This window comes from Crinia signifera, chromosome 4, assembly GCF_055691185.1.
Source record: "Crinia signifera chromosome 4, ASM5569118v1, whole genome shotgun sequence".
Lineage (NCBI taxonomy): Eukaryota > Metazoa > Chordata > Amphibia > Anura > Myobatrachidae > Crinia > Crinia signifera.
The window spans coordinates 316,238,928-316,266,770 of NC_139220.1; the positions used below are offsets into that span (position 1 = coordinate 316,238,928).

General features: G+C 47.0%; 2 protein-coding genes and 1 pseudogene across 5 annotated transcripts in view; all 3 read left to right on the forward strand.

The window, feature by feature from the left end:
* Window positions 1-2,907: 2,907 nt before the first annotated feature.
* The window catches only part of LOC146075878 (uncharacterized), a 39,368-nt gene continuing 14,432 nt past the window's right edge, over window positions 2,908-27,843 (forward strand). The window contains exons 1-2 of one of the 3 annotated variants that reach the window (XM_083185547.1): window positions 2,908-3,022; window positions 25,448-25,591. The gene's annotated coding sequence lies outside the window, so the exon portion shown is untranslated. The remainder of the gene's footprint in view (window positions 3,023-25,447; window positions 25,592-27,843) is intronic. The other 2 variants (XM_083185546.1, XM_083185548.1) reach the window with 2 other exon arrangements.
* LOC146075882 (uncharacterized) overlaps window positions 2,934-27,843 on the forward strand; it is a 98,345-nt pseudogene continuing 73,435 nt past the window's right edge. The window contains exon 1 of the transcript XR_014473648.1: window positions 2,934-3,022. The product of XR_014473648.1 is annotated as an uncharacterized LOC146075882 (transcript). The remainder of the gene's footprint in view (window positions 3,023-27,843) is intronic.
* The window catches only part of LOC146075893 (uncharacterized), a 150,460-nt gene continuing 125,582 nt past the window's right edge, over window positions 2,966-27,843 (forward strand). The window contains exon 1 of the mRNA XM_083185571.1: window positions 2,966-3,022. The gene's annotated coding sequence lies outside the window, so the exon portion shown is untranslated. The remainder of the gene's footprint in view (window positions 3,023-27,843) is intronic.

Sequence of the window (27,843 nt, forward strand, 5' to 3'; positions counted from 1 at the left end):
CTCTCTCTCTATATATGTGTTTAGTGTGCGGGGCAGCACTCTTGGATCTTCAGTAGCTAGAGGTATCAAATAATACGCCTCTCAGTCAAGTAGTAATACAACGTTTCGATGTTTAATCGTCTTCAGGTAGATATATATAGAAGATGTAGGGGACTGGCATGCCTTTGCTGAACTGGTCATACCGTGCCCTGGTGCCTTCCTAAAACGGATCAAAGTCCGTTTAATTATACATAGAGGTAGATGAGACGGCACTCAGAGATGATCATAAAGTTGAAAAAAACGTGAAAAACAATAATATGCAAAGTTATGCCCATTACCAAGACAAATCACTATTCACGGATGGGAACTAGTAGTACTAGTTCCCAAATGCTGCAGGGACCCCGCCGCACACTGCCCATTCACAGAAGGGCCCCCTCTGCTTCCCCAGAAATGCATGGGCCCTGCTGCCTGGATCGCCGCGCTGGCCAGGTACCAGGGGAGGGTGTACCTGCCTTTGTTCAGGGTTGGATGGACGGGATGGTTGGCTGCCTCTGAGGGGGAGGGGGGGGGGGTGATAGACGGTGCTGGGCTGGATCCCTGCATGAAGTCGCTTCCCACAACCACAACCGGCATATTCCTTCTCAAATGGACAAAACCATGTGCACTGCAGCAGGACAGATGTAATATGCGCAGAGAGAGTTAGATTTAGGTGGGGTTTTTACTTCAAAGTGAGATCTATATTGCAGTGTAAAAAAAATAAAAGTAGTCCAGTATTTTCCCTGCTCAGAAACAAAATAACTCACCCAAATCTAACTCTCTCTGCACATGTTACATCTGCCCCACCTGCAGTGCACATGGTTTTGTCCATTTGAGAAGGAATTTGCCTTTGTGAGTGAACCAGAAGGGCCAAGGTCTGCTTTGTTTACAATGTAGGAAGGCAGCCCCGGGCGAGATGTACTGAGCCTTGAAAAGTGATAAAATAGAGAGTGATAAACCACCATCAAATCAGCTCCTATCTGTAATTTTTCAAATACAGCCTGTGACATGGCAGTTAGCAGCTGATTGGCTGGGGGGAGAGAGAGAGAGAGAAGGAGGAGCAGGTACCTGACCTGATAGTGGAATAGAGTCACTAGGTCGACATGTATTGGGTTGCCCACTTAAGGTCGACTGGCCTTAGGTCAACACATGAAAAAGGTTGATGAGGCTTTAGGTGAACATAGGTTTTCGTTTTTTCTGACATGTGCTGACAGGTGGTATTTAATGCCCTACCATCCACTAGGGCATGTGCCAAGCTCAGTGAGGCATTTTTTGGTGCCCATGTCGACAGTGTCAACATTAGGGACAAAAAACTTGAAAATCCGCCCTTTTTACTGTCACCCTTCCCAATGTCCACCCAATGACCACGTCTTAAAAAAGCCATGACCTTTTTTATGTGTCAACCTTCAGTGGGCGACCCATGACCCCTACCCCTGATGTCATGGCTGCTGCTGCAGAAGCTTTCCTATCTGGCATTCTCACTGCTGATGACTGTCCGTGGCCCCCCAGCTTATCTCCAGTGCCCCGGCTCTCCCTAGTCACTGCGGCCCTGTGAGTTGCAGCAAAATAACGCAAGTGTGCTGAGCCTAAACTGGTAAGTGGGAGGAGCTACAATCACAGTGCTCGAGCATGAAAAAAAAAACATGTAAAACATTTCCTCCATCAGAGGGGATTCTAGGTACTCTGATCCCCCCACTGCGTGCGCTGCCGAGAAGCATAACAGATGGGAGTAAATCGCTGCTGTGGAGGACATCCGCAGGTACCCAACATACACATATAGATAGAGCCCCAAGCACAATAGCTACATACTATATACGGCACAGGAGGGATCATTACCAGCAAGTAATAGAATATAATAACCAATGTATAGAGAAGCAGTGACTGATAACATCTCCTGACAGCAGCGGGTATGGGGATAATGCAGGAACACCCTGGGAATGTGGGTGATAACACTGCATTACAGGACATATAAATGGGACTAGTTTCCAAAAGTAGGCAAGTATGACATAATCCAGTGGTTCTCAAACACGGTCCTCAGGACCCCGCACAGGTCACATTTTCCAGGTCACCGGGCAGGAGTGCAGGTGTACTCATTACTGACTGACACATTTTAAAAGATCAACAGGTGGAGCTAATTACTTCACTTGATTCTGTGAGGAGACCTGGAAAACATGCACCGTGTGGGGTCCTGAGGACCGACTTTGAGATCCTGTGACATAACCCATTACAGCACTAATGCTGCAGAGTTAATAGAAGTCTCAAATAATCAATCTAGTCTCAAATCTACAAATATATATTACCATTCATTTGGTTATTAAAAAAAAAAATCATAATTGGACATAAAAAGCAGAAGAAATAAGTTCCTATATAAATGGATTTTGTATGAGGGAAGAAGTTAAAATTATATCCGTGTCCTGGGGACTGTAGGTTGTGGCTCAATTCATCAAATGCCAGGGTCAGTATGCAAAGGGCCACAGGATCAGTCACCATTAACAGCAGAAATCTCCAACTCTTAGCTGCTCATAGATAATCAGCGCCGCCATTCCTGCCGCACAGTCACATGACCCGGCGACGTCAGCAGCAGTCCCGGCAGCGGGAAATCAGCTCTGTGTGTCTCAGCGATGGGAGCCCGCCCAGTCTCCTCCCCTCTCTCCACATATCCCCACCCAGTCTCTTTTCCTCTGCCGCATCTCCCCGCCCAGTCTCCTCCCCTCTCACCGCATCTCCCCGCCCAGTCTCTTTTCCTCTGCCGCATCTCCCCGCCCAGTCTCCTCCCCTCACTCCACATCTCCCCACCCAGTCTCTTTTCCTCTGCCGCATCTCCCCGCCCAGTCTCCTCCCCTCTCCCCGCCCAGTCTCCTCCCCTCTGCTGCGCGTGACCTTGCCCAGTCTCCTCTCCCGGCTTTTTTTTTTAACCTCGGAGATCAGGCGCGCCGCGCACGCATAGTGCGCGCACTCAGTCTCTGACACAGGAAGCGGGAGGATCCCTGGCAGTGGAGGGAGTGAGGTGAGTCCCATAGTGCTAGGCCCTGGTTCTGTGCTGGGCACCGTATAATGTGTACTGAGGGTGGGAGGAGAGAGGGCATGGGGGCAGGTAATAGCCCAATATCTGCCCCCAGACACAGCCAGCACTGTGGGTGATATGAGGAGATGCACAGTGGTCAGTAGTGCTCCTCTTCTTGCTGCTATATGGTACCTCAGTCTTCTCTTAATGTGTTGCTGTGTGTGGTCCATAGGTGCTGACACTGCTACTGGTTTACCTGTGGGCGGGCACCTGTGCGCTCTACTGCTATGGCAATTGCGCTGAGGCTTTTCATATCTGTCTATCTATATCAGTGCTGCAGAAATCCATATAAGAAATAAACCCAATGAACTGTGTGTGATTTACAGCCATAGGGCAGTATTCAATGAGAAAAATTCTCAGTGTTTTATGGCGAATTTGTGCTTTTTTCGTGTTGGACAGAGAATTTTGGTCTCAAAAAGTGAACCACCCTATTCAATGTGATATTTTCGTCGACTTTCTAAGTGATTGTCGCCGTGTCTCTCCATGTAGCAATTCTCCATCTTTTCATGGAGAAGTGGAATGTGAACTTTTAAAATAAAAGTGTTTTTGTTTTTTTTTGTTTAATTTTGGTGTAAAAAAAAAATCAGGAATTTTATTCTGTGAAGGTGCATGCTATTTTTATTCATGTGCTTATATCACATGAATATATATTTAATTAAAACATTTTTTTTTACACATAGCAGCCAGCAGGGGGCTGAGAACCTCTCATTAGATATTCATATATTCACTGCACCCAATCATTACATATGCACGATCGGGTGCAGTGAATACCCAGGGGCAGGCAGGGAGACTTCCATCTCCCTGCCTGCCGCCGTCCTCAGGCTCCCTGCGGCCTCACCTCATATGCCGCACACATAACCCTCTGAGGCACTTATGTATTATATAGCTTCCCTTCTGGACTTGTAACTTGTTGGGACTGCTATGCTATTACTGATGCCTGTCCTTGTGTTTCCTTCCTATATACCTAATATATTGTAAGCTTGCAGCAGGGCCCTTTAACCTCCAAGTCTGCTTGTTACCCAGTTTGTTTTATCACTGTCTACTATTGTAAAGCTCAACGGAATCTGCTGCGCTATATAAGAAACTGCAAATAAATAAATATGCCGTATTGGCTGAGACTCGCCGCGAGGGGCGGCCAGTCTCAGTCACATTGAATACTATCTATCTAAAGTGCCATGACTGGGAATCTCCAAACATGGAGAATCTCCGCAAAAACACGGCGAGTGCATGGCGAGAGAAAAAAAACTCTCGCCATGCGCAGAGAATATTCTCATTGAATACTGCCCTTAGAGGAAATGTACCTATAGATAAGTGGCTGCCGGATGACTGCCTGACAGGGGGGTCCCGACTCACAGGGGCTATTCTCCCTTGTGGGGGTCCACGACACCCATAGATGGAGAATAGAACCTGTGGTGAGTCACCAAGCCCGCAAGGTGCTTCTTTGCGCTCACCCCCCTGTCGGAGCTCCGGCAATCGGGACACTATCCACTGGTATCCCCCCTGTCAGAGCACGATACCACCCCTTTAGATAAGTCACAAGCCGACATCACATCGGACGGCTCCATATGAGTATACAACCGCTATTTCCTGTGACATGTAACGGTGGGATGTCATCCCTTCTAGTATAGCCATGCAGGACTGCCGCTGTTCATATTATTTAAATAAATTATTTGTGGCACTAAATGGGATACGGTGGGGTGCCAGCATCAGCAAGTGCCTACACTCTTGCCAATGCCGTGGGGGAAAGGGAGCCACTGCTAGGGATGGCCGTCTGTGCATTCGCCATCTATGGCGATTCTGCTACCAGCCATTGATAGTTACAATATATGTGATTGACAACCATTGATAGTTTTAGCTATTGATGTTCATCCATTCTCTTTGACTGACTCTCCCATAGGCCAGTCAGAATATATGAGAGGGCCTTTAAGGTGAGTACACACAGGGGCGATTTTGTGCAAAATCTCGGGAAATATGGTCGCTGAGCGACCATATTCCCCGCAATGGGAGTGTGCACCGGCGATATATCGTTTTTGCCCCTGTGGTGATCGCTGTTCGCAGGAACATGCTCCTGCGACCAGCTGATTTCCACTGCCGGGCTCCCCCGGAGAAACTGAGCAATGAGCAATATATTGCTCAGCCATATATTGCTCAGCAATATATGGCTGAGCAATATATCTCCCCCGTGTGTACACAGCATTAGGGTTGATGGGTGGCATAGCTATGCTCTGTGTCCCAGTACCTTGAAAAAAAAAAAAGAAGAAACCTTGTTTCTGCTGTGCCTTCGATGTAGGGAAACCATCTGGTTCTCCCATCAATGGCAAAAGTATTTGACATTGGCCCTAAACCAGTGGTCGAAGTGGGGCGGTATACGGGGGTATGGCATACCCCCACTTTAACCCCTTCCCGACATTTGACGTACATTTACGTCATGGCCGGGATGTACTTCCCGACACATGGCATAAATGTACGTCATGACTTTAAACTGTCACTGCGTCTCGAGACGCAGTGACAGAGGGACGATGTCTGCTGTCCCTGACAGCAGACATGTCCCTGCATGCCCAGGGGGGGCTGCGATGCCGCCCCCCCGTCGGCGATCGCTGTGATTGGCTGTTCAGTGTGAACAGCCATTCACAGCGTTTTCCTGTGTTACCAGCGAATCAGACGCTCGGTAACACAGGTGTCAATCACCGCCGGGCGTCAGGGGGCATGAGGGGGTCATCGGTGACGATGACACCTCACCCCACCTGCCCCCAAGGCTGTGATTGGTCCGTGGGACCCACGGACCAATCACAGCCAAGGCGCGACATTTAAACTAACGGTGACTGCGCTGCAGACGCCATTCCGGTCTGGAATAGCGTGCAGAACGGTCACCGTGCCTGTCTGCCGTGATACCGACCTGATCCTTGCCTAATACTTACCTGATCCTTGCAAATACCTTACCTGATCACCTGATCACTGCTTGTAGCGTGCTGGACGCTTCCTGGATCTGACTTCTTGGGACTTCCTGCTGCTGCTGCAGTGTGATAGAGAGAGATAGAGAGAGATAGAGAGAGATAGAGAGAGATAGAGAGAGATAGAGAGAGATAGAGAGAGATAGAGAGAGATAGAGAGAGAGAGAGAGAGAGAGAGAGATAGATAGAGAGAGATAGATAGAGAGAGATAGAGAGAGAGAGATAGAGAGAGAGAGAGATAGTGACAGAGAGAGCTATATTTTGTGTCTGCTACCCCCCCTTTTTGGGGGTGCAGGGGTTTAAATAACTGTCAGTGCTGCTGCTGCAGTGTCATACAGTGATAGATAGTGATAGATAGTGATAGATAGTGATAGATAGTGATAGATAGTGATAGATAGTGAGAGGTAGAGAGATAGAGAGATTTGTGTCTGCTACCCCCCCTTTTTGGGGGTGCAGGGGTTTAATTTTATATATATAACTGTCAGTGCTGCTGCTGCAGTGTCATAGAGTGATAGATAGTGAGAGATAGAGAGATAGTGACAGAGAGTGATAGAAAGTGTATATTTTGTGTCTGCTACCCCCCCTTTTTGGGGGTGCAGGTTTTTTTTTATACATATAACTGTCAACTGTCAATAACTGCTGCTGCTGCAGTGTCCTAGAGTGAGAGATAGTGAGAGATAGTGAGAGATAGAGAGAGATAGAGAGAGATAGAGAGAGATAGAGAGAGATAGAGAGAGATAGAGAGAGATAGAGAGAGATAGAGAGAGAGTGATAGAGAGTGTATATTTTGTGTCTGCTACCCCCCCTTTTGTGCTGATCAGTATAACTGTGCTGATCAGCAACTTTTTGGGGGCGCAGGGTTTTTCTTTTTTTTATATATATACCTGTCAGTTGCTGCCAGTTGCACTGTCAGTTGCACCAAAGGTTGTGCACCTGCTGCCCCTCACTGGTAATCAGTGTCGCATCACTGATCACCTTTTTTGTTTTTGTGTGGTCTTTTTTTAATTTTTTTTTTACACACACTGTGATTTTGTGGGTGTCCTGTGGCCACTGTGCGCTGATCAGTGACGTACATCACTGATCAGCTTTTTCGGCACAGGGTTGATCTATTTTTTTTTTTTGATCAAATTCCTGTTGCCTTTGAGCGCTGTTCAGTTTACTGACCAACATCTGTGCTCAATTTTTGGCGCAGGACCTTTTTTTTTTTTTTTTTAACCCCTTCAATTTTTTTTTTTTTAACCCCTTCAATTTTTTTTTTTAACCCCTTCAATTTTTTTTTTTATATTGGGATCAAATTCCTGTATAAAGTATTTTTTTTTTTTCTGCACTACATACACACTACACACTACATACCCCCCCGGGTTGAAATAAAGTTTGTACCCCCCCCTACACTATACACGTGTTGAAACATTTCACTACCAGTAACACAAAAATAAAAATGGCATCCCAAATGTCATCCCAAATGTCATCCCAGTCATACAGAAGAATGTATTCAGCGGAGGAGGCATATGCCATGCTTGCCTCTGACTCTGACACAGCCAGTGAGGGAAGCGGGGAATTTGAAGGATTCGTCTTAAGCTCCTCTTCCTCCTCTGGTGATGAGGGACCCCCTCAAAGACGCCCCCGTAGAGCAGCTGAGACCCCCCCCCAATAATTGATCTCGTATGGACCCCATCACCAGACAATTTTGAGCCCCAGGTTCCTGAGTTTTTGGCCATGCCAGGAATCCAATTTGATTCCACAGGTCTCAGAGAAATTGACTTTTTCAAATTATTTTTCTCTGATGATTTTATAAATTTAATGGTGGACCAAACTAATTTATACAGCAGTTTATTGCTCAAAACCCCACGTCATCATTTGCTAGGTGGACCCCTGTAGATGCAGTAGAGATGATGACGTTTTGGGGTCTGGTGTTTCATATGGGCATAGTAAAAAAGCCAGAAATTAGGCAATATTGGAGTACAGATGTTCTGTACAGCACCCCATTTTACCGTATGGCCATGACCCGGACTCGTTTTGAGACAATTCTTAAATTTATACATTACACCGATAATGCACAGTGCCCACCCAGAGATGATCCCACCTTTGACCGGCTATTCAAAGTCAGGCCGGTCATTGATCATTTCAGTGCCAAATTTGCAGAGATGTACATCCCTGAAAAATTTATTTGCATTGACGAGTCCCTTATACATTTTAAAGGAAGGGTTAAATTCCGCCAGTACCTTCCCAGTAAGAGGGCAAGGTATGGCATAAAAATGTATAAGCTGTGTGAAAGCACCTCAGGGTACACCCACATGTTTAGGGTATATGAAGGGAAGGATTCAAGAATTGAACCGCCAGAATGCCCCCCCCTCCCTCGTAGGTGTTAGTGGAAAAATTGTCTGGGATTTAGTGCACCCCTTCCTGGATAAAGGTTATCACCTCTATGTGGATAACTTTTACACTAGCATCCCCCTGTTTAAGGCCCTTGGTTCAAGAGGTACAGCAGCTTGCGGTACTGTGCGCAAGAACCAAAGAGGCCTCCCAAAAACGCACATTGCCCAAGTAATGAGAAGGGGTGAAAGCAGGGGAATATGCACCGAAAATATGTTGTTGGTCAAATATAAGGACAAGAGGGATGTCCTTATACTGACAACAATTCATGGAGACAGTACCACCTCCATCCCTGTACGAGGTACCAGTACCCACACCTCAAAACCTAATTGTATCCTGGATTACAATAGGTACATGGGCGGAGTGGATCTTTCAGATCAGGTACTGAAGCCGTACAGTGCCCTGCGGAAAACAAAAATCTGGTACAAGAAGGTGGCCGTGTATATCATCCAGATGGCACTGTATAACGCTTACGTGCTATTCCGTTCTACCGGCCAGAGGGGGACATTTATGCACTTTCAAGAGGAAGTCATAAAGGGCCTAATATTTGGGAACCAGCAGGCAGAGGGCCCCAGTACTTCTAGTACTGGCCCCCGTATTGTACCAGGGCAGCATTTTCCTGATGAAATCCCCTCCACTGGAAAAAAGGGCAGGACACAAAAAAGGTGCAAAGTTTGCTATAAAAAGGGAATAAGAAAGCAAACTATTTTCCAGTGTGACACTTGCCCCGACAAACCCGGCCTATGTATAAAGGAGTGTTTTAAAATATACCACACATCTATGGATTATTAGGTTCATAATTTCACCGTGCTTCGGGGGTCTTGCTAATGCCACATAGCACCCACCATTCATTCCACCAGAATCTGAGCCGCAAAATCCAAAAATCACTCCTTCCCTTCTGAGTCCTGCCATGCACCCAACTGATATTTTTTGGTCACATGTGAGGCATTGCCGTACTCGGGAGAAATTGGGGCACAGATTTTGGGGTGCTTTGTCTCCTTCATTCCTTCTGAAAATGAAAACTTTTGAGCCAGAACTGCATTTTTGTGTAAAAAATGTAATTTTTCATTTTCACTGCCCACTTGTATCAAAATTGGTGAAACCCCTGGGGGTTTGAAATGTACACTATACCCCTAGATGAATTCCCTGAGGGGTGTAGTTTGCAAAATGGGGTCACTTGTGGGGGGGTTCCACTGTATTGGTGCTTTGGGGGTCTTGCTAATGCGACATAGCACCCACCATCATTCCACCAGAATTTGTGCTGCAAAATCCAAATATCACTCCTTCCCTTCTGAGTCCTGCCACTTTTTGGTCACACATGAGGCATTGCCGTACTCGGGAGAAATTGGGGCACAGATTTTGGGGTGCTTTGTCTCCTTCATTCCTTCTGAAAATGAAAAATTTTGAGCCAGAACTGCATTTTTGTGTAAAAAAATGTAATTTTTCATTTTCACTGCCCACTTGTATCAAAATTGGTGAAACCCCTGGGGGTTTGAAATGTACACTATACCCCTAGATGAATTCCCTGAGGGGTGTACTTTGCAAAATGGGGTGACTTGTGGGGGGGTTCCACTGTATTGGTGCAACATAGCACCCACCATTCATTCCACCAAAATCTGAGCTGCAAAATCCAAAAATCACTCCTTCCCTTCTGAGTTCTGCCATGCACCCAACTGGTATTTTTTGGTCACATGTGAGGCATTGCCGTACTCGGGAGAAATTGGGGCACAGATTTTGGGGTGCTTTTTCTCCTTCATACCTTCTGAAAATGAAAAATTTTGAGCCAGAACTGCATTTTTGTGTAAAAAAATGTAATTTTTCATTTTCACTGCCCACTTGTATCAAAATTGGTGAAACCCCTGGGGGTTTGAAATGTACACTATACCCCTAGATGAATTCCCTGAGGGGTGTACTTTGCAAAATGGGGTGACTTGTGGGGGGGTTCCACTGTATTGGTGCAACATAGCACCCACCATTCATTCCACCAAAATCTGAGCTGCAAAATCCAAAAATCACTCCTTCCCTTCTGAGTCCTGCCATGCACCCAACTGATATTTTTTGGTCACATGTGAGGCATTGCCGTACTCGGGAGAAATTGGGGCACGGATTTTGGGGTGCTTTGTCTCCTTCATACCTTCTGAAAATGAAAAATTTTGAGCCAGAACTGCATTTTTGTGTAAAAAAATGTAATTTTTCATTTTCACTGCCCACTTGTATCAAAATTGGTGAAACCCCTGGGGGTTTGAAATGTACACTATACCCCTAGATGAATTCCCTGAGGGGTGTACTTTGCAAAATGGGGTGACTTGTGGGGGGGTTCCACTGTATTGGTGCTTGGGGGGTCTTGCTAATGCGACATAGCACCACCCAAAATTCCACCAGAATCTGAGCTGCAAAATCCAAAAATCACTCCTTCCCTTCTGAGTCCTGCCATGCACCCAACTGGTATTTTTTGGTCACATGTGAGGCATTGCCGTACTCGGGAGAAATTGGGGCACAGATTTTGGGGTGCTTTTTCTCCTTCATACCTTCTGAAAATGAAAAATTTTGAGCCAGAACTGCATTTTTGTGTAAAAAAATGTAATTTTTCATTTTCACTGCCCACTTGTATCAAAATTGGTGAAACCCCTGGGGGTTTGAAATGTACACTATACCCCTAGATGAATTCCCTGAGGGGTGTACTTTGCAAAATGGGGTCACTTGTGGGGGGGTTCCACTGTATTGGTGCAACATAGCACCCACCATTCATTCCACCAAAATCTGAGCTGCAAAATCCAAAAATCACTCCTTCCCTTCTGAGTCCTGCCATGCACCCAACTGGTTTTTTTTGGTCACATGTGAGGCATTGCCGTACTCGGGAGAAATTGGGGCACAGATTTTGGGGTGCTTTTTCTCCTTCATACCTTCTGAAAATGAAAAATTTTGAGCCAGAACTGCATTTTTGTGTAAAAAAATGTAATTTTTCATTTTCACTGCCCACTTGTATCAAAATTGGTGAAACCCCTGGGGGTTTGAAATGTACACTATACCCCTAGATGAATTCCCTGAGGGGTGTACTTTGCAAAATGGGGTGACTTGTGGGGGGGTTCCACTGTATTGGTGCAACATAGCACCCACCATTCATTCCACCAAAATCTGAGCTGCAAAATCCAAAAATCACTCCTTCCCTTCTGAGTCCTGCCATGCACCCAACTGGTATTTTTTGGTCACATGTGAGGCATTGCCGTACTCGGGAGAAATTGGGGCACAGATTTTGGGGTGCTTTTTCTCCTTCATACCTTCTGAAAATGAAAAATTTTGAGCCAGAACTGCATTTTTGTGTAAAAAAATGTAATTTTTCATTTTCACTGCCCACTTGTATCAAAATTGGTGAAACCCCTGGGGGTTTGAAATGTACACTATACCCCTAGATGAATTCCCTGAGGGGTGTACTTTGCAAAATGGGGTGACTTGTGGGGGGGTTCCACTGTATTGGTGCAACATAGCACCCACCATTCATTCCACCAAAATCTGAGCTGCAAAATCCAAAAATCACTCCTTCCCTTCTGAGTCCTGCCATGCACCCAACTGGTATTTTTTGGTCACATGTGAGGCATTGCCGTACTCGGGAGAAATTGGAGCACAGATTTTGGGGTGCTTTTTCTCCTTCATACCTTCTGAAAATGAAAAATTTTGAGCCAGAACTGCATTTTTGTGTAAAAAAATGTAATTTTTCATTTTCACTGCCCACTTGTATCAAAATTGGTGAAACCCCTGGGGGTTTGAAATGTACACTATACCCCTAGATGAATTCCCTGAGGGGTGTACTTTGCAAATTGGGGTGACTTGTGGGGGGGTTCCACTGTATTGGTGCTTGGGGGGTCTTGCTAATGCGACATAGCACCCACCAAAATTCCACCAGAATCTGAGCTGCAAAATCCAAAAATCACTCCTTCCCTTCTGAGTCCTGCCATGCACCCAACTGATATTTTTTGGTCACATGTGAGGCATTGCCGTACTCGGGAGAAATTGGGGCACAGATTTTGGGGTGCTTTGTCTCCTTCATACCTTCTTAAAATGAAAAATTTTGAGCCAGAAACTGCATTTTTGTGTAAAAAAATGTATTTTTTCATTTGCACAGCCCAGTTGTATCAAAATTGGTGAAACCCCTGGGGGTTTAAAATGTACACTATACCCCTAGATGAATTCCCTAAGGGGTGTAGTTTGCAAAATGGGGTCACTTGTGGGGGGGTTCCACTGTATTGGTGCTTGGGGGGTCTTGCTAATGCGACATAGCACCACCCAAAATTCCACCAGAATCTGAGCTGCAAAATCCAAAAATCACTCCTTCCCTTCTGAGTCCTGCCATGCACCCAACTGGTATTTTTTGGTCACATGTGAGGCATTGCCGTACTCGGGAGAAATTGGGGCACAGATTTTGGGGTGCTTTTTCTCCTTCATACCTTCTGAAAATGAAAAATTTTGAGCCAGAACTGCATTTTTGTGTAAAAAAATTTAATTTTTCATTTTCACTGCCCACTTGTATCAAAATTGGTGAAACCCCTGGGGGTTTGAAATGTACACTATACCCCTAGATGAATTCCCTGAGGGGTGTACTTTGCAAAATGGGGTGACTTGTGGGGGGGTTCCACTGTATTGGTGCAACATAGCACCCACCATTCATTCCACCAAAATCTGAGCTGCAAAATCCAAAAATCACTCCTTCCCTTCTGAGTCCTGCCATGCACCCAACTGGTTTTTTTTGGTCACATGTGAGGCATTGCCGTACTCCGGAGAAATTGGGGCACAGATTTTGGGGTGCTTTTTCTCCTTCATACCTTCTGAAAATGAAAAATTTTGAGCCAGAACTGCATTTTTGTGTAAAAAAATGTAATTTTTCATTTTCACTGCCCACTTGTATCAAAATTGGTGAAACCCCTGGGGGTTTGAAATGTACACTATACCCCTAGATGAATTCCCTGAGGGGTGTACTTTGCAAAATGGGGTGACTTGTGGGGGGGTTCCACTGTATTGGTGCTTGGGGGGTCTTGCTAATGCGACATAGCACCCACCAAAATTCCACCAGAATCTGAGCTGCAAAATCCAAAAATCACTCCTTCCCTTCTGAGTCCTGCCATGCACCCAAATGGTATTTTTTGGTCACATGTGAGGCATTGCCGTACTCGGGAGAAATTGGGGCACAGATTTTGGGGTGCTTTGTCTCCTTCATACCTTCTGAAAATGAAAAATTTTGAGCCAGAACTGCATTTTTGTGTAAAAAAATGTATTTTTTTCATTTTCACTGCCCACTTGTATCAAAATTAGTGAAACCCCTGGGGGTTTGAAATGTACACTATACCCCTAGATGAATTCCCTGAGGGGTGTACTTTGCAAAATGGGGTGACTTGTGGGGGGGTTCCACTGTATTGGTGCAACATAGCACCCACCATTCATTCCACCAAAATCTGTGCTGCAAAATCCAAAAATCACTCCTTCCCTTCTGAGTCCTGCCATGCACCCAACTGGTATTTTTTGGTCACGTGAGGCATTGCCGTACTCGGGAGAAATTGGGGCACAGATTTTGGGGTGCTTTTTCTCCTTCATACCTTCTGGAAATGAAAAATTTTGAGCCAGAACTGCATTTTTGTGTAAAAAAATGTATTTTTTCATTTTCACTGCCCACTTGTATCAAAATTGGTGAAACCCCTGGGGGTTTGAAATGTACACTATACCCCTAGATGAATTCCCTGAGGGGTGTACTTTGCAAAATGGGGTGACTTGTGGGGGGGTTCCACTGTATTGGTGCTTGGGGGGTCTTGCTAATGCGACATAGCACCCACCAAAATTCCACCAGAATCTGAGCTGCAAAATCCAAAAATCACTCCTTCCCTTCTGAGTCCTGCCATGCACCCAACTGGTATTTTTTGGTCACATGTGAGGCATTGACGTACTCGGGAGAAATTGGGGCACAGATTTTGGGGTGCTTTTTCTCCTTCATTCCTTGTGAAAATGAAAAATTTTGAGCCAGAACTGCATTTTTGTGTAAAAAATTTAATTTTTCATTTTCACTGCCCAGTTGTATCAAAATTGGTGAAACCCCTGGGGGTTTGAAATGTACACTATACCCCTAGATGAATTCCCTGAGGGGTGTAGTTTGCAAAATGGGGTCACTTGTGGGGGGGTTCCTAACTTTTAGCATCTTATGGTGCCTAGAAACCTACATGGTGCCTAAAAAATAATCTCATAAAAAGGAGGCTCCAAAATCAAGTAGGTGCTCCTTCTATTATGAAGCCTGTGGTTTGGTCAACGTGCACACTAGGGCCACATATAGGATATTTATGAAAACAAAAGAATTGGGGGAATCAATTTTTAGTCACATTTCTCTAGTAAAATGTACTGTGTTCCTTAGAAAAATGTATTAAAATTGCAAATCTGCAAAAAAAATGAAATTTTGAAATTTCACCTACACTTTGTTTTAATTCCTGTGAAACACCTAAAGGGTTAACAAACTTCCAAAATGCTGTTTTGAATACTGTGAGGGGTGCAGTTTTTGAAATGGTATCATTTATGGGGGTGTCTCACATACAAGTCCCTCAAAGTCACATCAGAACTGAACTGGTCCCTAAAAAAATCAGTGTTTGAAATTTTCTTGAAAATTTGAGAATTTGCTATTCATATTGTAAGCCTCCTAGTGTCCAAAAAAATGAAAAGGAAGTTGAAATAATGATGGAAACATAAAGTAGACATATGGTCTATGTTAGTTATTAACTATTTTGAGTGGTATGATTATTTGTCTCACAAGCAGAAAATTTAACATTTTGCAAATTGCTAAATTTTCAATTTTTTCACGATATTTTGGTATTTTTCACAAAAAAACACAGACTGTATCGACCCAAATTTACCACTAATTTGAAGTACAATGTGTCACAAAAAAACAATCTCAAAATCACTGGGATAAGTAAAAGCAAAAAAAAGTTATCCCCACTTAAGTGAGACATGTCAGATTTGAAAAAAAGGGCTCTGTCAGGAACGCAAAAACTGGCTATGTCAGGAAGGGGTTAATCTGAAGATAAAAAAAAAAGTTTTTTTTCCCCCCTCAGGATGCTCTCTGATCACTCAGCAGCACATATTGTGCTTTTGTAATACCCCTGTACAACGGGGCAGTCTGGCAGGGGACGTTGATGGACAGGGGGGTGTCCGAAGGTGCGCACTATATTCACTCTTTACTTTTCCATACCCCCACTTCAAAATTTCCATACCCCCACTTTAAAATTTCCACTTCGACCACTGCCCTAAACCATAGATTGTTTAGAATCATCAATGGACGATGGCCATCCCTAGCGAAGGCGGGAGGAGCAATGGTCATGCTGTGGCTCGTTAACGTGTTCAGATGAAGAAGGGGGTCATTAATGGAGCATGCATCGCTAAAGATATTGTGCACACACTTGGTGATATTGTTAACGATATCGCTCAGAAATCCCTAGTATTGTGGTTGGCCATGAATGGCAATAGAAGACCTTTGAAGATTACGATCCATTTTCTTTGACTGAAGACATGTGGGGGGGCTTTACGGGTGTTAGGGACAGAACTATGCTCCATGTCCAGGCCCCTTGGGGAAAAAGAGAAAAACTATTAATGTATGCTGCCTCCTCCCGATAGTTTGAACTGTAATTGGGTCACTCAACCCGGGTTACCAGTTCACATGTCACAGCAACCCAGATCCCACCCGGAGTTAACCCGGGTTGGAATGCCAGGTTGCTGGACTTGGGTCATTGCAAACGTCTCTTTCACACCGCACCGAGACCTGGGTCAACCAAGCAAGAACAGTATAAATGGGAATGGATGGAATATTACAGAACAATTGATATTATTTTCTCATTCAACAATCTATTCCATCTAGTACAGTCTATGCACAATAAGGGTGACATTCTATGGGATGAGATAATTAGACTTTGGCGAGTTGTTTCGCAAAAACGGGCGAAATCGCATTTTTTTCCATTTTTGCATATTTAATGAGCTGCGAAAATGTGAAAAAAGTGCGATTTTGGCCAACAAGTTGGACACACTGGAAATGCGATGGCTGCTTTTCGCAGCACATCGCATCCAGATGTTTTCACATGAAAAAGTATACAAATCGCATATTTAATGGTATGCGATTTGTATAAAGTGTGTCTATAATTCGCCCAAAAATCAGACCAGGTTCTGATGGGCGAATTAGCCAGAACTCTGCACAGATCGCAATGATCTGTGCAGGGTTCTGGTGTAAAAAAAAGTTTAAACAGTTAAAATAAAAAATATAAAAAGGGCGGGGGCCACAGCCGGGGACACTTATTATATAAGGTCCCGCGGCCAAAGCATTATCCCCGTGGCTGGTCAGCATGGGCAGGGGTCCTGGGGAAGTGGGGACCCCCCCAATGAAGGGGTCCCACCCCTCCAGGACTTACCAGCCCATGCTGAAAGTCCGGGGCTGTCCCCCATGCCCCTGGGCATCGGGCTGATGGAAAGTGTAAAAAATAGAATCAAAACTATTGTTTTCTACTGTAGAACTAGGAGTCCCAGCAAGCCTACCCCGCATACTGGGACTTGGAGAACCACAAGTCCCAGCATGCGGGGCATTAAAGGGCCCGCTGGCACTTGTAGTTCTACAGTACAAAAAATAGTGAAATAAAACACACTGACACCCTGAAAAATAAAAGTTTAATACACACATAACACACACACTGATACTTACCTACCTTGAGCCCGTAGGTCGGTCCCTGGGTCCGGGGCTCCTGGACAGAAGAGTCCGGTTCCGGGGCCTTGGTCCTGGTTCCGGGGCTGGTCCGGGGTCCTGGGCTCCAGGGCTGATGTCTCCGGGGTCCAGGATCCGAAGTAGTCCAAAAGGGGTTCCTAAGGAAGGAAATCCTACTCACCTGGTCCCCGGCGACGACCTCGGCATCCTCTCCGGCAGACGCGCTGCTCCCGGCTGGTACCCGCTCACGGACTGGAGAGGCGCAGAGATGTTTATCTTCCGCGTCTTTCCTCCGAATGATTCTATTGGCCGCCCAGCGGCCAATCAGGAGCCGAGAAAGTCGGCTCCTGATTGGCCGCTAGGCGGCCAATAGAATCATTCGGAGGAAAGGCGCGGAAGATGAACATCTCTGCGCCTCTCCAATCCGTGAGCGGGTACCAGCCGGGAGCAAAATCAAGGGGACCCCTATTTGTCGGGGACCCTGATTTTATGTCACCAGCACCGGCTCAATGAGCCCGGGGCTGGTTATGCTCTGGCGGGGGACCCCGCACTGGTTTTTTTTTTATTTAAAATGCTATTTCCTGCAAACGTGCGATTTTCAGACATGAAATTGATCTCAATCCATAGAATGTCACCCTACGACTCTCCACTAGCCTCCAAACTTTCAAGCGTTCCCTGAAAACTCTCCTCTTCAGGCAAGCCTATCAAGTACCACATGCATAACCCTCTGAGACTCCAAGCCAGTGGTTCCCTAACTGTGCGCCTAGGCTCCCTGGGGTGCCTTGGAGCACTTGCAGAGGTGCCTCAGGTTGGTGGTCCAGAATCAATTAAAGTTATTTATGGCCAATGAAATAGGCAAAATCAGTGCTTGTGGCTTCCAATTAAGAATATGTGGGTAAACAGAAGTGAATCCTGTTTCTCACCATGTAAGCGGACCTAAGCAAAACATAAACATTTAAATCACAACTTTTTTTATATTTTTTCTGAAATTAGTAACCAACTTTTGGGCTAGGGGAGCCGTGAAAAATATTCAGATACTTTAGGGTGCCGTGATTCAAAAAGTTTGGGAACCACTGCACTAAGCTATTATATAGCTTCCGTTCTGGACTTGGTGGGACTGCTATGCTTTTACTGGTGCCTGTCCTTGTGTTTCCCTCCTATATCCCTATAGATCGTGAACTTGCAGCAGGACCCTCTCACCTCCAAGTCCGTCTGTTGTTACCCAGTTTGTATTATCACTGTCTACAACTGTAAAGTGCAATTGAATCTGCTGAGTTATATAAGACATTGTAAATAAATTATATCACAGAAAAAGAACAATCTGCTCTAAATGGCCTAAAACTTTATAAACTTTCTTCACCCTCATCTTTTTTTTATCTATCTTTTAGAACAGTGATGGCTAACCTTGACACTCCAGCTGTTGTTGAACTACACATCCCAGCATGCCCTGCATCAGTTTTACTACTTGGTCATGCTAAAACTGATGCAGGGCATGCTGATATGTGTAGTTCAACAACAGCTGGAGTGTCAATGTTAGCCATCACACTGTTAGTCAAAAAAGAATATTCTGTTACAACCAATATATGTAATTAAACATTTGAACCTAATGGAATAAAAGTTACATTGTGCATTCAAATAGGACGATTATTTTCCTCCTACAACACTCTCTAACTGTATGTATCATTGTCCATGACAGCAACCCCCACCCATTATATGAGGAGTGACGCATTACATCATTTTTAAAACAGGGCTCGACAAAATCCGAGCGCCAGGTCGCCACGGCGACCATATTCTGCTTCCTGGCGACCAGATTATTTTGCTGTGAGGGTGTAAGCAGAATCTTGTCAGATCAGTGGTGACCGACACCAGTCTCCCCCTAATCACCATCGCCCGCAGTGCATGACTCCCGCCTCCCCCTCCTGTCAGAGCAGCGGCAGCGCGGTGCCCGATCCCCGTCTCCCCCTCCTGTCACACTATCCCAGACGTGCACAGTCTCCACCTCCTGTCATACCAGCCTCTGCAGTTCCTGACGCCCGCCTCCCCCTCCTGTCAGAGCAGCGGCAGCGCGGTAGGGTACAGTCTCTCCCTCCTCATACCAGTGCCCGCAGTGCCTGACCCGTCCCCTGCCCCCTCCTGTCACACCACCCACCCTGTTAAGCTTCTTTTGTTGGGCCCTGCCCGGATTTCAAACTTCTAAACGCACCCTACCCCTCCGCTCCTCCATCCGTGCTAACATGCGGCTCAGTCAGCAACCAAGGTGTTGAAAGCTGCTTCTGCAGCAGCCTGTCCGACATGTCTCTGCGGACAGAGGGCGGGATGTATCAACGCTTACCGTGGCGTTGACATCCCGTTTTCGCGTTCGTCACTTGTTCGCCTGATGTATTAATAAAGTTTTCGTTTTCTGTTGTTGAAAAAACTCCGCCGGGTTGAAGTATCGCGGAGTTTCCGGCGCGAAACATCCTCCCATTGGACAGCATTGTAGCTGAAGCGCTGTGTGATGTATTAACACTCGCAGCGCTCAGCTTCTCTTCCATATAATTCGCCTTATATTGCTGGCGAACTGCAGTTGTGCCAGTTCAATTATTAAAGTATAATGTACTTTTACAGTGTGTTATTTACCTTATGAAAACAGGTTGTGCTGTGGGATGTATTTTACTTGTATGGGAGGCAAGATTGGTTCTTTTTTGGAAGGTGTGAGGCACAGATCATCAGGGCTAGGCAAGAGGCAGTGAGGTGTGAGGCACACTGCCTCTTGCCTAGCCCTGATGATCTGTGCCTCACACCTTCCAAAAAAGAACCAATCTTGCCTCCCATACAAGTAAAATACATCCCACAGCACAACCTTTTTTCATAAGGTAAATAACACACTGTAAAAATACATTATACTTTAATAATTGAACTGTCACAACTGCAGTTCGCCAGCAAGTCAAACAAAAGCTGAGCGCTGCGAGCCGGGGAAACCCAGCCAGCAGCAGGACGCATCTGCGCATGCGCACAAAAAAAAAAAAACGAAAAGATTCCGACGGAGGTCTGCATTACCGCAGACCTAAGAAACAAGGGGAAAAATCATACATAACGCGGAAAACTCCGCAAAAAGCCTGCGAAAACAGCACGAAAAAAAGGACTCCACTTCACTACAGAAATGCGAGTATTGATAAATCCCGCCCAGAGTGTCTCCTCCAGTATTGCTGCCAGAGTAGAACAGCAGAAGCAGTGAATACAGTGCTATATTCGCTGCAGTGCTGCCTGCTCTGAGAATGCAGGCAGCTCCTCCCCCTATGCTGAGATCTCAAAACGCCGCTCCGCTTATTACATCCTGCGCAATGTGTACTGGGGCAGGACGATGGCCGACACCACGAGTGGAGCTGCGCAGTCACAGGCGGCCTGCACTATCGCTGCATGCACCTGAGAGGGGAGCCTTTTATTTGGATCCGATACGATTTGCCGGCGGTCGGGATCCCGGCGGTCGGAATCCCGACACTGGAATCCCGACCGCCGAAATCCCGACAAGGGGGGGACATGGATCGCCCCCCCCTTGCGGGCTCGCTGCGCTCGCCACGCAGCGGGCCCGGTGCCTTGCTACGCTCGGCACGCTATTTTATTCTCCCTCTATGGGTGTCGTGGACACCCACGGAGGGAGAAAGTTTCGGGATTTCGGCGGTCGGGATTCCGACCGCCGGGATCCCGACCGCCGGCAAATTAACTGCATCCCTTTTATTTATGCAGCGGTGAGGGAAAGGGCAGAAGCCACCGCATTGAGAACTTTTGGGGAGAGACTGAGAGACTGTCTCCTATGTTGGTGAGTGAGCCCAATATATTATGGCCCATTGTATAGGATACATTTTATGTCTGTGTGCCCATAGTTGAGGGGGGGGGGGTTTGAATAATGTGCCCTGCTTGGTGGTGGGGGGGGGTTGGTTAACACCCTGCCCTAAAAATATCCTAAAGTGAACAATATGCGGCCGGCATTTCCTAACCCCCGCCTCCCCATCCTGTCAGAGCAGCGGTAGCGCAGTTGGGCACAGTCTCCCACTCCTGTCAGGCTAGTTGCTACCTACTTCTCATGCAGGGGCTTAGCCCCCTCCACCACCTGCCAAAAGCCCCCCATCGGGATGCAAGTCTTTCCCCCGGCCCCGCAGCTGCACCTCCACTTGTCCGGGGCACCGTTGAGCCCCACCAGTGCCACCACTTCTTGCTGCTGGACTAGTGGAGCTGCATGGCATCCAGCATGCAACCCCTGAGAAAGAGCATGTTACCCCTGGCATCAAAACCCATAGCAATGAGCAAGCTCCACATGTGGGATAATATGTAATAACCATTACTGCGTGTGGTATCTCTTATATATTTGGCCAGATCTGTCACTCATCCCCTGTGTATATAATGGATACACACCCCCCCCCCCCCATCCTAGAGAAAAGACCAGTGTTTTATGTGTATAACGTTCTACCCCCTTGACATCACCTCCCCCCCGCCCGGTACACGCCCACCATCCACCATTACTCCCGCACCCCCCTCCCCCTCTGCCAGCAAACCCCCCCCCCCCCCCGTGACCCCCCCTCCCGCAATTCGTGGGACCCCCTCCCGCGATTCACAGGACCCCACCTCCTGGGATTTGCGGGGCGATTCACGGCCCCCCTCCCGCAATTTGCGGACCCCCCCTCCCGCGATTCACGCCCCCGCACACCCCCTCCTGCAATTCGCGGCCCCCCACAACCCCTCCTCCCGCGATTCATGCCCCCTCCCGCGATTCACGGACCTCCGCGCCGCCACCCCCCTGCGCGCCACCCTCCCTTGATTCACAGCACACCCCACGCCCCTCCCGTGATTCACGGACCCCCACAACCCCCCCCCCTCCCGCAATTTACTGACCCAGACAACCCCCCTCCCGCAATTTGCGGACCCACCTTTCCGTGATTCAAGCCCCCCGCCCCCTCCCACGATTTGCGGACCCCCTTCTGCTAATCGCGGATCCCCGCACACCCCCCTCCCGCAATTTGCAGACCCCCCTGACCCCCAGCGGCCCCCCGCGACCCCGCTCCCGCATTTCACGTACCTCCGTGACAATGGGGGATCCTGCACCGCTACAAGCAGGTGCCGCCCCTAGGTGGGAAATCCAGCCCTGGCTTCCGCGCTGCAGGTTCCCCCACTGCCCGAAGTTTCCCCACGGTCCTCTGCACCAGCGTCACAACTTTTATCAATGTCTTGCCCATATACTACTATTATACAGCCTCCTGCTCTCATGCATGCTCACTCCCTCCCAGTGGGAGGAGACGCTCACCCACTACCGGGAGCTGCATACTGTCCCCCACCCTCCTTCAGTTCTAGGGATGGCCATCGACCATCAATGATTTCAAATAATCAATGGTTTATGGCCGATGTTGAATCCTTTTGCCATCGATGTGGGAGGACCAGATGGTTTCCCTACATCGATGGCAAAAGAGAACCAATCAAGTTTCAAATATTTTTAAGGTGACGGGACATGGAGCATAGCTCGGCCCCCTCCTCACACCCGAAAATCCCGCCACTGAGTTCTGATTGTCCCACGGACTATTCAGTCAGATATAATGGATGACCATCGATAGCTACAACAATCGATGGTTATCCAAGTAATATTTTACTACTATCGATGGCAGGGTGCAAAATCGCCATCAATGCCAACCATCGATGGCATCTGCACAAATGCCTATCCCTACTCAGCAACAACCAAAAACCTTTACTACCCCTCATGCCCACACACCTCTATCACTGCCCTGCCTCCTGTTCTCCTGCCCCATAATCCGCTCACCCTGTGTTGCCCACATTCCCCTATCATGCTTTACCACCCAGCCTCCTGCTCTCATGCACCCTAACTCCCACCCAGTAGGAGGAGACACTGACTCAGGGGCACCATCCTGTTCTCCTGTGCTGCCACGCTGGACCCTCACCCACTGGCAGAAGCTTCACAGTGTCCCCCACCCTCCTCTTTATTCTCCCTTATGCCCACACACCCCTATCACTACCCAGCTTCCTGCTCTCCTGAACCGTAACTTCCACCAGTGGGGAGTCGCTGACGCTGGGTTGCCCACATACCCCTATCATGCCTCATAGCCCAGCCTCCTGCTCTCATGCACCCTAACTCCCACCCAGTAGGAGGAGACACTGACTCAGGGCCACCGTCCTGTACTCCTGTGCTGCCACGCTGGACCCTCACCCACTGGCAGAAGCTGCACAGTGTACCCCACCCTCCTCTTTAGTCCCCCTTATGCCCACACACCCCTATCACTACCCAGCCTCCTGTTTTCCTGTGTCGTGACCTCCGCCAGTGGGGAGCCGCTGACTCAAAAACACCCTACTATACTATTGCACACACACACACACACCTAAACAACACGCACCCCCCCCCAACACACACACACACACACAAATGTCACTGTACCATCCACACTATCAATGTACATCTTACTCTGTAACCGCTTTTTAATTAAACAAAACAATACACACCACCTTCCAAATCATATGCTCTCTATTTAGCACATTTCACCTGTAACTCAAGTTGCAATACAGGGCATCTTTCATACAATTCTTTTTTTTTTAAATTGAGTAATTTTTATTAACGGCGCAGAACCTCCCACAAATAGTCCCACTCAACTTAGTTGAAGGCCTTGGCAGCATCCAGAGACGCCACCACTGCCCCAGCTTCCACGTCCCCCTGTAGGTGACAAAAGAGTACTAAGATGACGAGTGGTGGAGCGGCCCGGCATGAAGCCAGACTGGTCCTCGTGGATAACTGAGGTGACTAGCGCGTTAAGTCTGGTAGCTAAGATTTTGGCCAATAGAGTCCGGGAGAGAGGGATCCTTCCCGGGCTTAGGGATCACAACAATAGCCTCCGCCATGGACGGGGGAAGAGCGCCCCCCCTTTTAGATCAGTGTATAGCTGGAGAAGGTAGGGCACAAAGTAATCTTTATACTTTTTGTACACCTGTATCGGAATACCGTCACTGCCAGGAGCTATTTTGTTAGGGAAAGAGGCAATTGGAGACTCAATCTCAGAGGGTGTTATGTCTGCCTCTAAAATGCTAACAGACTGGTGAGAGAGGCGAGGTATATTGACCCGTGAGAGTTACTGCTCTAATTGATAAAAGGTATATGTCGCCCGGGATGAATACAGCAATAAATAGAAGAAGAGGAAAATTTGTGCAGTCTCCGGCGTGGTGAAATATAATACACACCCTGTGGATCGCATATCTTCTGGATGGAGCCAGAAGATCTCTCGTCCCGGACGAGATACGCCATGTAACTTCCCTCACATCTGATTGGAAGTATCTAGCGTGTGCTGAAAAAAGGAGTTTACGTTTGGACTTATCAAACAAATGGTCAGTCCACAGTTTACGGGCCACATCCCACTCCAACTTGTCCTCAGGGAGACCAGAGCTCAAGTATGCGCTCTCACACCATGAGCATGTACTTTCTAGTTCAATCTCCTCCTCCCTACCAGATCTCTTAATTATGACAATTCTCTTTAGAAGGGACCCACGGATAACAGTCTTAAATGTCTTGTGTTTAATAGCTGAGCTAGGGCACGAAGCATTGTCCACTTGGAAGTCAGACCACTCCCCAAGGAGCACATCGCTGTCTGTCAGTAAGGTGAGCCAGAAGGGATTAAGCTTCCAGGTGCTGGCGCCTCTAGAAGAGGGCATCAGATCCAGCATGATAGTCAGGGGGGAATGGTCCGATATCCCTCTCTGGAGATACTCCACTGACAGGGATCTGGGTATTAAGTCTGGGGAGACCAGTGCAAGGTCTATTCTACAGAAAGATTGATGGCCTGCCGAGAAACAGGAGAATTGCCTTTAACTTGGGTGTCTGTCTCCAGGCATCAACCAGGTCTAGTTCATTTATTAGTTTGGCAAATGGAGTAGGCGAAGAAGAGGGGGAAGAAGGGGGGCCTCCCACACCCGACCACCTGTCCAGAGACCTATCTCGAATGTTATCAAAGTCGCCAATGCAAACAATAGGGGCGGTCGGGAAGGAGGCAAGAAACGTCACAGCCTTCTTAAGGATGTCATTATTATAGGGGGGAGGTATGTATAGCGCAAGTATATTCACAGTTATGTGATTAACATTAGCTCTGAGGAAGACATATCGTCCATACTGATCAATTTGATGGTGGGTGAGGTGAAAATTAATGTTTTTTTTTTTTAATCATTATTGTTACCCCTCTGGCATTATTGGAAAAGGTGGAGTGAAACATATGTCCCACCCAGGGTTTTTTAAGCGACATCGTCTTGGTGCCCACCAAATGAGTCTCTGAGAGACAAGCTATATCTGCTCCGTATTTTTTTTATCTCGGATAGGAAGAGGGAGCGTTTAATCCGGTCGTTGAGACCCATTACATTCCAGCCGAGTATGCGGAGCCCCGCTACACTATGTGAAGGAGACATAACAGGAAAAGGGCATGGGGGAGAAGGAAGGAGACGCAACCGCCACTGAGGCAATAGGTGAGAAGGCATATTCCAAGAGGGTAGAGGAGCATAAGGAGTGACGGAAGTATAGGTTAAAAGGGGGCCCCGTCCATCCCAGCATCACCCAGGCAGCAATGGATAAGTGAAGAGCTACATTTCCACCCACTAATCCTGTGGTCGTATTAGTCAGTGCAGATGCATCTTACAGAGATATAGTACAGTACCCGTTTGCATGATAGTACAATTTGAAATAAAGAACATAGTAAAAAAATCAAAAAGAGCAGAAATCCCAACTCCCAAACCCACCCGGCATACCTACCGAACATTAGATATACTTTGGATCCCAGTTAACAGCTAAAACTAAATGTACCTAAACAGTAGATTAACTGTGTAAACCAAGGGGTATAGAGACCAGTGGTCACCTATAGAAAAAACTATTTCCTTGCATCGAGCTCCTTTTAGAAAATAGGTATCCTGAACTATTCAACAAAAAAATATATAGAGTAAAGGATAGTGTTATCTGGAGAGTAGACCCAACCTAGGTAATAACAAATTAGAACAGAAAAGTCAAATGCCCCACTTATAATAGGCTAGAACCATTATGCTCATGGAGGGGATATCAGTTCGGACGCTGTGACCTGCGATCCAGCCACTGCTCAGCCTCTTGAGGGGAATTGAAGAAGTGGGTTTTGCCATCTGCCACCACCCGAAGGCGTGCCGGGAAGAGCATAGAATATTGGACTTGACGGTGACGTAGATTCCGCTTAACCTGCAGAAACTGGGCCCACGTCTTCTGTATGTCTGCTGCAAAATCTGGGTATGCTGCCACTACCTGGTTGTCGATTTTAAGCGGGCCTCATTTGCGAGGCCAGACGGAGAACCACATCCTTGTCCTTATAGTGTAAGAAGCGGGCAATGAAAGTGTGTGGGGGAACACCCGTTGGCGGGGCCCCGGTGGGTAAATGGTGGGCCCTCTCCACAGTGAAGTGTTGGCTGAAATCTTCAGGGGAAAACATCTCCAGGAGCCATCTCTCGAAGAATTTCTCGGGGGAGGAGCCCTCCGCCCTCTCCGTGAGGCCAACAAAGCGTACGTTGTTACGACACTAATGAATGCTGAAATTGGGGTGGAGCTGCAGGAGATTGGTTGGTATTGGAGGGTTAAACTCTAGAGGAAGAGACAGGGTTAAGCTGGAATGGGAGGATTAGGCACTAGGAGGACAGATGGGGTTAGGATGGGAGGGTTAGGCACTAGGGGGAGAGATGGGGTTAAGATGGAAGAGAGATTAAGTGACTAAGAAGGAGCAGATGACAGTCAGTGATAAGGAGACCATAGATAATGGAGGATGGGAAAGGTGATGGAAGAGGGTGATTACAGAGAGGTATTGGTTGATATTTAAAAAAAAAACCTATAAGTGTGAGATCTCAAATTAGCAATTTATAGTAGGGATGAGGGGGTTTGGATTGGGGAAATCCAAACACCCCCAATCCAAATCCACGCTCTCTTGAGCCTGTTCGGGTATTCCTTGTGACGGAACCAGGCCACGCCCCTTTCCGTCATATGTTGTTCTCCCGCCTCTTTCTGCGCTTCAGCAAAGAGAATTGCAAAATGCCGGCGATAACCGGATATTATCACTGACTGTATTCATATCTGAGCTGTGTTCCCCAGACTGCTGTATACAGGGGACATCACAGGGCTGTATGTCGGACAATAATAGGATGTTATACTGACTGTAATCATATCTGAGCTGTGTTCCCCAGACTGCTGTATACAGGGGACATCACAGGGCTGTATGTCGGACAATAATAGGATGTTATACTGACTGTATTCATATCTGAGCTGTGTTCCCCAGACTGCTGCATACAGGGGACATCACAGGGCTGTATGTCAGACAATAATAATATGTTATACTGAATAATCCAAACAGGTTATTCCATTAGGCTGAGTATGTGTGCTACTGGAGGGAAATATTCCCTCATGTTATGTAAATGACTGTAATATGTTCCCAAAGCTTTGTATACTGTATCCCATACTGTTACATATGCATATAAAGACAAGAAGATAGTTTCTGGGCACAGGAGAAACTGGGAGGGAGGATCAGCGTTGCCCGTGGTTACGTCACTGCCTCCAGGTAATGTTCTTAGTAAACTGCGATGGTATCATGAATAAGGGATTTGTGACTATGAAGTTAATTATTGCAGTCTTCCCAAATGCGTATTACTTAAATATTGTAGCTGTATATGTGGAGACAAATGGTCCGGGTAGAAGTGACAAAACGCTTAGATTACAA